We start from the raw sequence: 13,820 nt of genomic DNA on the forward strand, positions 1-13,820 counted from the left end.
TTTCTTAATCCATTCAACCCAACCCTCTAAAACACATGAACCAGGAAAAAACTCACAAGAGATTAACGTTTCACATGAACAGAGAAAAAAGGACAGGAGAGGTAAAAGAGGTTTCCCCACAAGATGCTGTCTTGTTGGAATGAGTAACACATTAGGGCCCCTCCTGTGGCTCGAGGGAAAGAGGTGCCCTCCTAAAGGATTCAGGAAGACCTGGGGGAGCAGTGGCTTGCACACCAACTTTCTTGATTTTTAAACCACACAGTGTTCCCTTCCTCTGTTCTAAAAACAGCTTCTTGGTCTATATATAAGTTTTGTATGAACATAATTGTTTTGGAATTCCCACCCTTTTCAATATTTGCCATAATTTGTTATGATCCACATAGTCAAATGCATTTACATAACTCATATTCTCTGCTTTTAGCCAGGATCCACCTGACATCAGTAATGGTATCCCTGGTGCCACGGCCTTTTTCATTTAGACCATTATAAATAAATGAACAGTCTTCCAGGGGATCTTATTCAGATGATTCTGTATAACTCCTAGGATCAGTTACCTAATTATAATTGGCATTTTGTTACTGTACTGATTCATACATCTATTTGATCAATTATAAACTTTCTATGCTGAACATAGGAGAAGGGTACTGAATGTACCATGGACTGCCAGGAAAACAAACAGATTCATCTTGGAGAGGATTAAACCAAGCTACTCCTTGGAGGCAAGGATTCTGGGGCTTCGTCTGACATACTTTGGACATGTTGCCAGGAGGGACGGGTCCTTGGAGAGGGACATCATGCTTGGGAGGGTGGAGGGACAGCGCAGGAGGGGGGGAAGCCCCTATATGAGATGGACTGATTCGGTGAATGGGGTAATTGGGATGGGTGTGTCGGAGGCAGTGCCGTTGGCGCAGGATAGAGCAGGGTTTAGGGCTGTTGTGCATAGGGTCGCTATGAGTCGAAAACAACTCAACGGCACATAACAACAACAACAACAATGCTGAACATAGAAACTCTATACCCCAAGGAAATTAGAACTGAGACACAAACAGAGATTTGTACATCAATGTTATTAGAGTATTATTGTTCACTGTTACAAGGACATGGAAACAGCCCAAATGTCCAATCACAACTGAATGAATTGGGAAATTGTGGTACATTCACATGATGGGATACTGTGCAGCACTCAGGAACAGTGGTTTCAAAAAATACTACCTATTTTGGGAGAGAATGGGAAACATTATGTGGAGTGAACTGATTCAGTCTCATAGGACAAATACTGCATTATTGTAAAAATAGGATAACTAGTAAAATATGTATAGGGCAAAGTGGGAACCGAAGGGTGAGGATGGGTAGGTGGGAAATCACAGGGTCGCACAATTTAGTGGGTGGAGAGGGGGTAAAGAAAATAGGACTTGAAGTAGGACAAAGACCTAAAAAGACAGGGTAATGGTGGGTATGATCCAATGGTGATTAATTTAATGAAACACGATGTATGGGAATGATTATATGAAGCATAAAGTCAATGAAGGAAAGTGTGAAACACACTCAAAAACTCCCACTATGTTCATGAATGAAACACAATGTCTATGAACAATTACATGCATAGCAATTAATAAAAGACTAAATTAACAAAATTAATTAATAAATTAATAAAAGACTAAAAAAAACCCCACCCTGGGGTATGCCTCCCAGCCCTGGAGAGAGACATCTGGCCCCCAGAAAGAGCTTCCTGGGCCCCAGGGAGTGCCACCCACCACCAGGGAGAGCTTCCCAGCTACCAAGGTGTGTCACCCAGGCCCTGGGGAGATCCACCTGGCTCCCAACGAGTGTAACCCAGCCCTGGGGAAAGCTCACTGGCCCTAGGGAGAGCCATCAGGTCTCTGGGGAGAGCCAGCTGGTATATATGTGGAATTTTGTCTAAGCCACTTTCCTCCACCTCCTTTTCCAGTACATGTATATGTAACACCTCCAAAGCTCTTCTATTTGTAGCTCACAAGTTTGTTCTCTCTAGATTTGCTCCCTTTCCTTTAGGCAACCTGAACACTGAGTCTTGCTCCAGACCTGAACCCTGAGCCCAGTTCCAGAGACAAAAGGGAAATATAACTGCCAGCTAAGAAAGCACAGGAGGATGCAGACTCAAGGTTCAGCCAGCTACTTCCTCCGGACTGACCTTGGCAAACACTTTGTAGTCTAGAGGGCAGAAAACATCAGGAAAATATCTTCCAACTGAACAGGAAGGCATGCAGCTTCAATTCAGGACCACCAATAAAGTGTTAAAGTGGGCTCCCCTTCCCCTCCATCTCAATGCCCCTGTTCAGCATGAAGTAGCCAGGGAGTCTGTGCCCCATTTCCAAATGAGAAACCCACAAATTAAAAACAAAAGACAATTTCTTTGTTTAAAAAACACACACAACACTAATCACCTTTGGACTATGCTCACCATTACCCTGTCTTTTCTGGTCCCCGCTGGATCTTTCTCATTTTCTTCATCCGCTTCTTCCACCCACAAAATTGTTCAGCCCTGTGATTTCATCCCTGCCCATCCTCACTCTTCTACTTCCACCCCTTATCCCCTTGGATCCCCAGACATGTTTTTGACAGTTAAAAAAAATAAAGATTGTGTCATCTTCAGATTGTTGTTGTTGACTTCTGTCAAGTCGAGCACTACTCGTAGTGACCCTGTGAACAAAAGGGAGCTCTGGTGGCTTAGTGGCAAGGAGCTGCACTACAGTCCCAAAGAAACATGGTTGAGGGCCACCAGCTGCTCTGCAGAAGAATGGGCAATCTCCTCCTGTGTGATTAACAGCCTCTGAAAACCTGCCATAGCATCTGCTATGATTCGATTCCGACTCTATGGTACACAGCAACAACATCTGTATATTAGTTCCTTAATATTCTTCCATTCCCTACTAATTCCCCAATTCTGTAATTGCTTTCACAGTTTAGATATCTATTAGAGCAACATTCCATTCTTCTGCATGGTATTTTGTTTTAATTATCTGGCTTGTCCTGCTATAGGAATTTCTAGTAGTATAGTCTTTAGAGAGTTGCCATGGGATAGGACAGTGTTCATGGATTGGTTGTTCATAGGGTTTCTATGAGTAGTTGTACTCGACTGGATGGCACCTAACAACATGGCACAAGGGATATCATTGCTGATATCAGTTGGATCCTGGATGAAAGCAGAGAGTACCAGAAGCATGCCTACTTGTTCTTTATTGGCTATGAAAGGCTCTGTGGATCGTAACAAATTGTGTCTAACATTGAGAAGATTGGGGATTCCAGAACCCTTAAATTATGCTCATGTGAAACCTCTACCCAGTGAATAAAGAGTTGTCTGAACAGACCAAGGGAACACTGAGTGGCATAAAATAAAGCAAGTTATATGAAAAAAAAATTCTTAAAAAAAAAAGAGAAAGATATGTGTTGGAACTGTATCCTTCCCCAGCACCTGCTTAATCTATATGCTCAGCAAAGCATTCTAGAAGCTGAACTTTATGAGGAAGAATGTGCCATCAAGATTGGAAGTAGACTCAGCAATGTCCACTGGTATACAAAAACACACAACCTTGCTTGCTGAAAGTGAGAAAGACTTAAAAGACTTCCTGCTGAAGATAAAAAACTACAGTCTTCAGTATAGATTGCATCTCATCTCAACATTAAGAAAGCAAATTCTCACCACTGGGCCAATAGGCAACATCATGATAGATGAAAAAAAAGATAGACATTGTCAATGATTCCATTGTACTTGGATCCACAATCAATAATCACAGTATCGGCAGTCAGGAAATAGAAAGCTGCACTGCCTTTAGAAAGTCTGCAGTCAGGGACTTCTCCAAAGAAGAGAAAAAAATTTCAGTTTAAATCTAAGGCATGTCTGATCCAAGCCATAATATTTTAATTACTTGCTATGTATATGAGACTTCAATAGTGAGTAAAGATGACAGAAGAACAATCGATAGGGAGCTCTAGTGGCCTAGTGGCAAGATGCTGCATGGCAATCCCAAAGGTATGCAGTTTGAATCCAGCAAATGTGCTGCTTGAGAAGGAGGGGCAATCTCCTCCTCTGCCAGTTGGAGTGAATTCGAAGGTACACAACCAAAAGAAGAACAATCGATATCTTTACTTTGTTGTGCTACAAAATACAAAATATCAAAAAAAACCCCCAAAAAACCAAAATACAAAATATCCCATAAATTGTAAAGAGAACAAAAAATATGTCTCAGAAAGGGTGTGACCAGGGTGCTGCTTAGAGCAAAGGATCTGAAAACTTCATCTCACATATTTAGGCATCAAGTTATAAGGAGTTAATCCTTGGAAAGGAACAATATGCTTGGAAAAGAAGAGGGTCAGCAAAGGAGGGAAAGACATTCAATGGGGTAGATTGGCACGGTGACCTTAACAATGAGCTCAAGTGTAGCAGAGATGGTGAAGATGGCACAGGATAAGACAGATGCCAACAAGAACAACATCACTCTTCAATGGCTTCAATTCTTTTTTGATATTTATTATTCTTTATTCATATTTCTGCTGCATAAACTTGGATGATGTGCACTTTTTGTTTAACCTGACTTCTATTGTTATTTAGGACTTAAATATCTTTTTATTTTATATCGGTATGCATACAAAATTTATATACATGTGTTTCATTCATATACACTGTTTTCCCACACATTCTTTCACTAACATTGTGTTTCATATGATCATTCCCATATATTGTTTTATAAAATTAATCACTATTAATCTATGCCCACTATTACTCCATCTATACAGATCCCCACTGCATCTATCCTAATTCCTTCACTCCTTCCTCTGCCTACCAAATTCTGCAACCCCATGATTTCTTCTCCTACCTACCCTCAGACCCCCTTTCCTTTCCCCTTCCCCTTTTGGACTTTTGGACACATCTTACTAGATTATCTTTCTATTTTTACTATGATGGTTGTAGCATGATGGCTTTAGTATTCAAAATGTTTTTCCTAGCCATTGAATTTGACTTTGCCATGTAGATGGGTGGGAATGTGTGAAAAGAGATTGGCTAGTCTCCCCAACCCAACCCTAGACTGACTAGTCCTGCCATCTACGACGGGATTGGCTGGTCTCACCATTAAATTGAGCATATCCAGAAGCAGAAGGAGGGAACCTGGCCACTAACACTGGAGAAGCAGGCATGCAGAGTGCATCCTTCGGGCTCAGTATTTCTGGTTCCAGCTAGACCTACAAGAGCAGTAGCCTTAGCAGCCACAGTGGAGAACCAGAGAGCCAACATGATATGGAGCGGACCTTGGGAGTGCTACACCATAGGATCAGAGCCAAGAGCCTTCTGCTCAAGTTTGTTTGGAGGACTATGGGGAGTGGGGTGGGAGGAAAGCCAAATTGACAAAACTCAGAACTTTGTAACACTGGCCTAAAGGCATGAGGCTCAAGGCTGAGGCATCTGTGACCACATTTTGGAAGCTGTTCTGAATGTATTCTGTTACTAACTTAAAATGCAAGCTTTCAACTTCTCTAATATGGTTCTGTGTGATATGTGAGCTTTTATGTGGGATTTTGGGCCCCACAGCGCAGTAGTATTGGTGTTGAGATGAGTAGACATAGGTATGGGAGGGTGGGGGGATCATGTCTGACTTCATGGGAATTGATTTTGTGTTGTTGATCCTGTTGATAGGGACAATTACCCTTTGTGAAACTGATAAAGGTCAGACATGGCTGTCCCCTCATGGCTCTTGCTCTTTTTACAATGGTCTTATGTAGTATTTGTCCTTATGAGATTGAGTTAGTTTATTCAGTATAAAGCTCACTAGCCTCTGGCATATTGAAGTGTCAGGGAGGAAGTTGTTTGGAAAGTTCCTGGACAGAAACTGCTTAAGGTGGGGAACCTGGTCATGACACTCTGCAGACAAAAGAGGACAATAGAGTTTAGGAGAAAGGGCTGCAATATGATGAGATTCCTGGTGGACTGCACTGCTGACCGGAGAGGATCTGAAGAACTTTAGGAGAGGCAAACTTTCCTGCTTCACATGCCCAGAAAGGACTTTCAGTAGAGCCGATTGCCTACCCTTTTAAGTCTGTAACTAATCAGTAATATCATAAAGATAAAGGACTGTCAACATCTATGCAGACACAATAGAAACGACCTAACACATACCAAGGAAAAGGGCACATAATATCAAGAACGCCAGAGGCAGCTTCAAACATTCTGGAAAAAAGAAAATAATCCTTCTCCTCAACAATAGAGTATATTGCAGACCCAAATGAATATCTAAGAGACAGAGAGGCAGAAGAAATACAGTGAGGCAGAATTGTATGAACAGCTACAGGAAAAAGGTAGACTTCATTACTCAATGTCTTTGCATATGCGTTTAATTATGAGGAATTCTCATTCTTTTTCTATCTTATAGAGAGTTCTTTAAAAAAAAAGCAGAGACACATATTGACTTTTATCAAAGATGTTTTCTATATCAATTGGAATTATCATGTAGTACTTTTCCTTATTTTTATTTGTGTAGTTAATGACATTGACAGGGTTGTTTTTGTTTTTTTTAGTGTTGAATTACTTACTCTTGCATGGCTAGTATAAACCCCAGATGGTCATGATATGTCTTTTTTATTGGATTCTATCATCAAGAATTTTGTTGAATATGAGTTAGTATAACTAGGATTTGTGCTTCTAGAAACAAATCTATTTTTTCCTGGGTTTTCAAATCTGTTGGAGTACAGTTCCTCATTGTTTTCTGTTATTATTGTTTTTATTCCATTTGATTTTTTGGTGACTTTATCCCTTTCCTTTATGATTTATATTATTTGCATCTTCTTCTTTCCTCTTTGTTACTGTGCCCGTGGTTTGACGATTTGATGAATATTGGCCCTGCCTGGGAGTTTTGCAGTTGATAGGACAGAAGGAATCAGAAAATATGTTCTTCTTTAGATAGGAATGAAGCACACCTGGAAGGAGGGTGGCACAGATGAAAATCCATGGTTAATTGGGGTGATATCAATATCTTTTGGGTCAACCAGAGGCTTCAAGGTAAAGTTCTGTAAAATGGTGGTCGGGAATAAAAACAGCTCCATGCCGGCCAGACCTTCTCCGACACAATTCCGTTTTCCTGGAAACAACAGGCACTGAAGTTAGATACTCCTTGAACACTTTATTTCTACATTGTCACACATAAAAGAAATAATGGTCACATGATGAACAGATGGATGATAAATAGAGTAAAAGTTCTGGCAATTATTTTTTTCTTTACACTTTGAAATGTGCAAGTCTGACTATGTCATTCTTACACTTCAAATTTTAAATGGATCCCATGCCTATCTTATAGGTTAAGGCCCAAATTATTTAACCTTCAGATTCTTTCTAATTATGAAATTCCATATTTATTTGACTTTCATTCTTTTACTCTCAACTCTATCCATACTCATTTTTCACTCGGTAAAGTTGTGATGTTAGAGAAGTTTCTTAAAATAGATGGAAGAGGTCTAAACGAATTTTACCTTTCAGGAAGAGCTTTTTCATTGGGTAGCTCAGTAAAGTAGTTGAGACAGAACTCAATCAGCTCATTCGTTTCCTGTCTCCTTTTTGAAGTACTGACTCACATCCCCTATGACCCAATACTGTGGTCCAACAGTAAGGACGCATCATAGATGGGAAAGTGCATGGGCATTGGTAGTGGTGCTTATGATCCTGTAGAAGGGGCAATTGAATCAGCTCTAGAGTTACAACCATGCAAGTCTCAGGTGATTTCCTACATGTATTCTGTTCCCTGACTACACATATTTATACAGAAGTTACCTGCTAAGAAAGCCATGAAGTAATCACTCTTCTTAAAGTTGCCATGCTCATCTAGAAAGCGACCAGGGTCAAATATCTCTGGGTTGGGGAATTCTTTATTATCGCGGTGGCCAGAAGTCAGTGACATTAATATGCTTGTGCCCTGAAATAAACAGACACAAAGACTCTGAGTCATCTTTGGTTTGTGCCCTTTTTCAAAAACAAACTGTTCATACCATAATTGTTTATTTCGTGAATTCTCCGTTTTCCCTGTATGTGTCTATATTTATGTTTCTTATCTTGCGTAGTCGTGTAGTCTGTGGGGAGTTTCATTGCTTATCCAAAGACTGTCTCTCTGGTGATTTGAATCCACCTTTACACTGAGCGAGAAAAATGGGCTGTCTTCTTCCAAGAGATTTGCCAATTCAGAATCCCAAAGGAGGGTAGGCTCTGAGTCAGTTCCAAACGGACAGCAATGAGTGAATGGACAAGTGTTTTGACAGAGATTTACATGATTTATGCTGGGGTGCGGGTCAGGAAAACCCCCAACCCTATCTCACTATTTAAAAAGTAGCTTTATTTAGTTTCTTTTTTTTTTTTAACCATTGGCTACACTTACACTGAGCCAAGCCATAAGCCCAAAATAAAAGATGTTGCTTTCTCACTTGATGTGAATTTTCATGTTGTCTTGAGCATACATATAGTTTTCTCCATTCAACCCTATTTGTACATGTGGAAATTCCACTATATACATACATATATAGGACAATTACATGTGCAATTTACAGTATTACTTTCTGCTGCTACTTTTTAAAGTATGATAATGGAATTTATTTGGAAATATAAATATCCAAAGTTATATAACAGAATTTGGTTGTAATTGTTGCTATGCGTTGTCACTTCAACCACAACTCAAGGGGCCCTGTGAACAGCAGATCAGCACCTTGTCCTATCCTGCATCTTTCTCACTCTCACTGTTTTGTGTAAGAAGAGTATGGCAATCACCATGGCAACCCCTCTCATTGACAATGTCCCTCTACCGTTCTAACCATGATGTCTTTCTCTAGAAACTGGTTTCTCCTGATAATACGCCCAAAGTAAGTGAGGCTAAGTTCACCATCTTTGGTTCTACACAACCAGATTGCTCCTTAGAAGTAAACACATGAGAGGAGCCCTTCTACCCCAAAATGAGAAGGCTTAACTGTTAGATATCAAAACTTGTTAGGAACCTTTGTCATTGTTCTTAGGTGCTTCTGAGGCGTCTCCAACTCATAGCAACCTTGTGCACAGAGAATGAAAACATGCCCAATCCTGTGCCATCCTTCTGATACCTGCTGCCCATTATGTCAATTACTGTGTCAGTCCATCTTGCTCAGAATTTTCATCTTTTGAGGACTCTCTGCTTTTCCAAGCCCCAAATTTGATAACATACAAAATGCATCAAGCTGCATACCTAGTCTGTTTTATTTCTTTCACCTTGTTTTGGTAGCAAACAGGATCATAATGTGAATATGGAACTTCTACATGGATGTTCTGTTTCGAAAAAAACCCAAATCTTACCTTGGGGAGGAGGTAGTTTCTGAATCTGACATCACGAGTCACTGAACGGGGCAAGCTGATAGGTGTGAGGTCATTGTATCTCTGGATCTCATGTACCACAGCATCCATATAAGTCATGTTGACTTTGTCCTGCATACTGGGGCTTCTCTGTCTGCCAATCACAAGGTCAATCTCTTCCTGTAGTTTAGCTAAAAAGGCGCAAGTAAGTAGTGGTGGCTTAATGGTAAGGAATTGTGCTGTCAACCCCAAGGTATGTAGTTTGAATTTACCAGCCGTTCTGCAGGAGAAAATGGGCACTCTCCTTCAATGGTGTTGGAGCCAGGCTAACTTGTAAAGCAAGATTAGCCCTGTACTGTAAGACCAGCAAGACTAACTCCATCTTGGCTAGAACATCTGCTTGGCAATAACTCAAGGAAGTAGGACGTTAAGGAATAAGAATGACCAAAGGTCTCAGACCTTAGGGAATGTAGTGTTCTTATCAACCGAAACTATTTGTTCCTTAGAGCATACAATAAGGTATTCTGGAAAACATCTTTGTATTGTGCTGAGGTCTGTGAGAGTTAATGTTTGACCAGACAGTCAACATCTCAAGTTGGAAAGAGATAATGCGATTGTTACAGCAGATGTGCTACTAAAACCTATATAGGCTTTTTCTGAAAAATAAAAAATTGCTATTCGCCATCAGCTGGTAGCCTCTCTGCATCTTCATTTAATCCTCGTCCCTTCTCTCAGCAGAATTGCTCGATCTAATGGGGCAGCACCCCATTACAATGGGATTTATTGGGACTAATTTTCATATATTGTAAACTCTTAGTAAACATTTCTTAATTATTAAGAAGCCTTAGATAAGATAATCATTTACTTCCCATTTATTTTTGATGTCTTCCTTGACACTTTTTTAATCTGCCCTGTCCTTTCTGAACTGGTTGTTCACTAGACCTGATGTCCACTAGCCTTCCTGGTATTTCCCTAGTGTGATTCTCTCCCACAGAATCCCAACACAACACCACAGCTTTATCACATTACCTGATCCTCACACAGTCCTTCCCTTCTCTTAGCCACCTTCATTTACAGTACGAACCCATCTCCTTTTGTCCCTTCATCCCAGACTTGGACAAATGATACTTGGTGTTACAGAAATTTAAATAATGAAAATTTTCTAGAGAAATGAGATGGGAAACACTAGCATTTTATTGCCAATCATCTTTTGAATCTCACCCTGCCCATCATCCATCATCTGTGCTCATAACTCTGACCTCAGGGTGCTTCATCAGGATCAAGAGTCCATATCTCAGGGTGGTATTTGTTGTCTCTGTTCCGGCTCCAAATAAGTCACTTATCATCACTATCAAGTTTTCAATAGTAAATTCAGTCTGTTTTTTGTGTTTTTCCTAAGAATATGAACCAATAGTTTGACAAATTAATGTTCTAACATATTTAATTACACAGAATTAAAAATAATTCATATTATTATCAAGTTTAGCCAACTTGGAATTGAGAGACTTCTTTGTGTAGGACAGACCTCTGTATGGTATGGGAGACATTAGAGACCAATAACCCTCTTCATTTCTGACTCAATTTTCCTTTTCTGCTCTAGAGTTTCCATTTGTCAGACTTTTGCAGCCAAGTGGGCCATGAATCAGAGTTCTTGCCAATGAGCTAAAACTATTGGTGCCCTTCCACCCTTTCATCCTTCTTATTCAAAGAGAGATGAAGGTTCAGGTGAGGCAGATATCATCTTGGCTGAAGGCATTTTTTTAGCCTGAATGTGAAGGGCTGTTTCCCAAGTACGATGAAGAAAAGTGGATGATACCAGCTTTGTGATGCTTCAGGGGTACTCTCCCAATTCTTGCCTGGCCTGATGTGAAACTCCTTCTCTGTGAGAGAAACTGATGGTTTTAAGCCACTGTTAATGCATTTCTTATTTATGTTGTTATTATTGTTCTATGAAATTGATTTGCCGGCAACTCATCGTGACTCTGTGTACAATAGCCTTATCCTAAGCCAGTCTCAATGTTTCTGACACGCCTACCACCATTACTCCAGTTACTGTGTTAATCCATGTCATCTAGAGTCTAGGCAATGGAAATACGAGAGATACCTTGTTGCTGTTATTCTGTGCCTCAAGTTGACTATGACTCATAGCAGTCCCATGAACAGCAGTTCTGACCTCTGTCCTATTCTAAACCAGTCTCACTGTGTCTGACACATCTTCCCGCATAATCCCATTACTGTGTCAATCCATCTCATCCAGAGTTTTCCTCCCCTGCTCTGACCCTTCACCCTTCTAAGTATGATCTTCTTCTCCAGTGTCTGGTACCTCCTGGCAAAATGCCCAAAGCATGTGAGACAGATCTTCAAAATCTTTGTTTCCAAGAAGCAGCCTGGTTTCACCCTCTACAGAACAAACCTATTTATTCTCTTGGAAGTCCATGGTACAGTGAGTACTGTTCTCCAGATACTCATTATTATATCTAACTTAGGTAAGTACAGTGTTCTGCAATGATGAACACACTTTTAATTAGAGATTCAAAACAACCGCAGCACCCAAAGGATAATAATAATTTATTTCTTTACTGAGAGAGAGAAAGAAATGTGTTTCTTCCTCCAATTTCTTTAGTACTTATCCTTGTATGGTCCAGCTCAAATCTATGGCTAATAATATTTTGAACAACATTATTCATTATCTTGGAGTCCTTTCTATTTTGACCTGTTGGTGGCTTTGTCATTTCCACTCAGTGCTTATACTTTGTAAGTAATCAACATCTGGCTCTATTTAAATGTCACAAAAAAAGACACTGCTTCTTACACTGAATTTCCCACATAAACCCCTATGTTGGGCACTCTCTATAAGCTATTCTATAACACAAACTCAGGTGGCACAATGTGTATACACTTGAGTATTGACTGAAAGGATAGTGGTTCAAACCCATTGGCCATAGAACAGTGGGAAAGACCTGGCAATCTGGTTCTGTACATATTTTAGCCAAGAAACTATGGGGTAGTTCTATCTTGTCAATCAGGGTCAACCTGAGTTTGAATTAACTCAACCAGAAATAGTAATAACAATTGCCCTCCCCTGATATAAAATAACTAAATTAAAAAACTTTACAAGTACACTATGCATATGCTAATTTTTAAAATATCTTCTTCTGTTTTTCTTTTTTCATTTTAATGACACTACCTAGTTGATTAAATTTCCAGATTTCTTATAATATGGCAAGGTGGTCAACCTTGATTTTACTCCATACTATTCAAAACAAATACACAAGCTTCCAGCTACCCTGATCCTCATCCTTTTGATAGAGACCATTCTACCCATTTATCAAGATCATTTCCCTAATGGTAACTGGCATTCTATTCCTGTTCTGAGTCATACATCTATTTAACCAAAGAAAAACTTCCTACGCCACAAAAAAGGCAAATATTCATGTTTATAGATTACCCAGTAGAAATCAAAACCCACCTTATCTACCCAAATTCTTTTTTATTATACTTTTATTCACTTAATCTCTTTGCAACCTCACACCTCTGAACATCTGTATATAACATCCATCCCATCCTAAACACCTCTCCTGTCCTTTATTGCAAATATTATTTCACTTTTGCATGCATTATGTGCTATAGTAATTTTCATCTTCATTTACTGGCCTAATATTTTCTTACTTGTCTCTAATTCTTTCCATTTGAAGTGATTTCTCTTTAGGGTTATTCTTAGTGCATAAAGAACAGGTTTTATTCTTTTTGCATACTAAACCATCAAATTTTTAAGTGTTGTTTAATAGTGTAGACCCATATACATGATAACTTGGTAAAATTTTTCTTTTTGTTATTTGGTTCTACAGAGTTGACTCCAACTCATTGTCACTCCATGTTAGAATGATAGGAACCTAAAATCACTTGCCTAATATTTTGTTTTTTATTATTTCTCATCATTTAAAAGGGAGCTCTGGTGGCTTAGTGGTAAGTGGTTGCACTGTCAACTCAAAGACATAGGTTTGCACCACAACAAGATAAAGGTAAATCATCCAATAGAAATATGGGCACTTGATATGAACAAACACTTCACCGAAGAAGACATTCAGATGGCTAACAAGCATATGAAGAAATGTTCAAAATCCCTGGCTCTGAGAGAGATGCAAATTAAAATAATGCTGGCGAGGTTGTGGAGAGATTGGAACCTTATTCACTGTTAGTGGGAGTGTAAAATGGTACAACCACTGTGGAAGGCGGTATGGAGCTTTCTCAAAAAATTGCAAATAGAAATACCATTTGACCCAGCAATTCCACTACTGGGAATATACCCCAAAGAGACCATAACAGACATCCAAGCAGATATATGCACACCCATGTTTATTGAGGCTTTATTCACAATAACAAGGAGTTGGAACCAACCTAAGTGCCCATCAACAAATGAATGGATAGAGAAGCTGTGGTATATTCACACAATGGAATACTACACTGCATTGAAAAACAAGGAACTCATGCA

General features: G+C 39.6%; 1 pseudogene; it reads right to left on the reverse strand.

The window, feature by feature from the left end:
* Positions 1-6,924: 6,924 nt before the first annotated feature.
* LOC102867757 overlaps positions 6,925-13,820 on the reverse strand; it is a 21,155-nt pseudogene continuing 14,259 nt past the window's right edge.

Source organism: Elephantulus edwardii, unplaced genomic scaffold (assembly GCF_000299155.1).
Source record: "Elephantulus edwardii isolate Elephantulus edwardi_28Jun2011 unplaced genomic scaffold, EleEdw1.0 scaffold00007, whole genome shotgun sequence".
In the NCBI taxonomy this organism is placed as follows: Eukaryota; Metazoa; Chordata; class Mammalia; order Macroscelidea; family Macroscelididae; genus Elephantulus; species Elephantulus edwardii.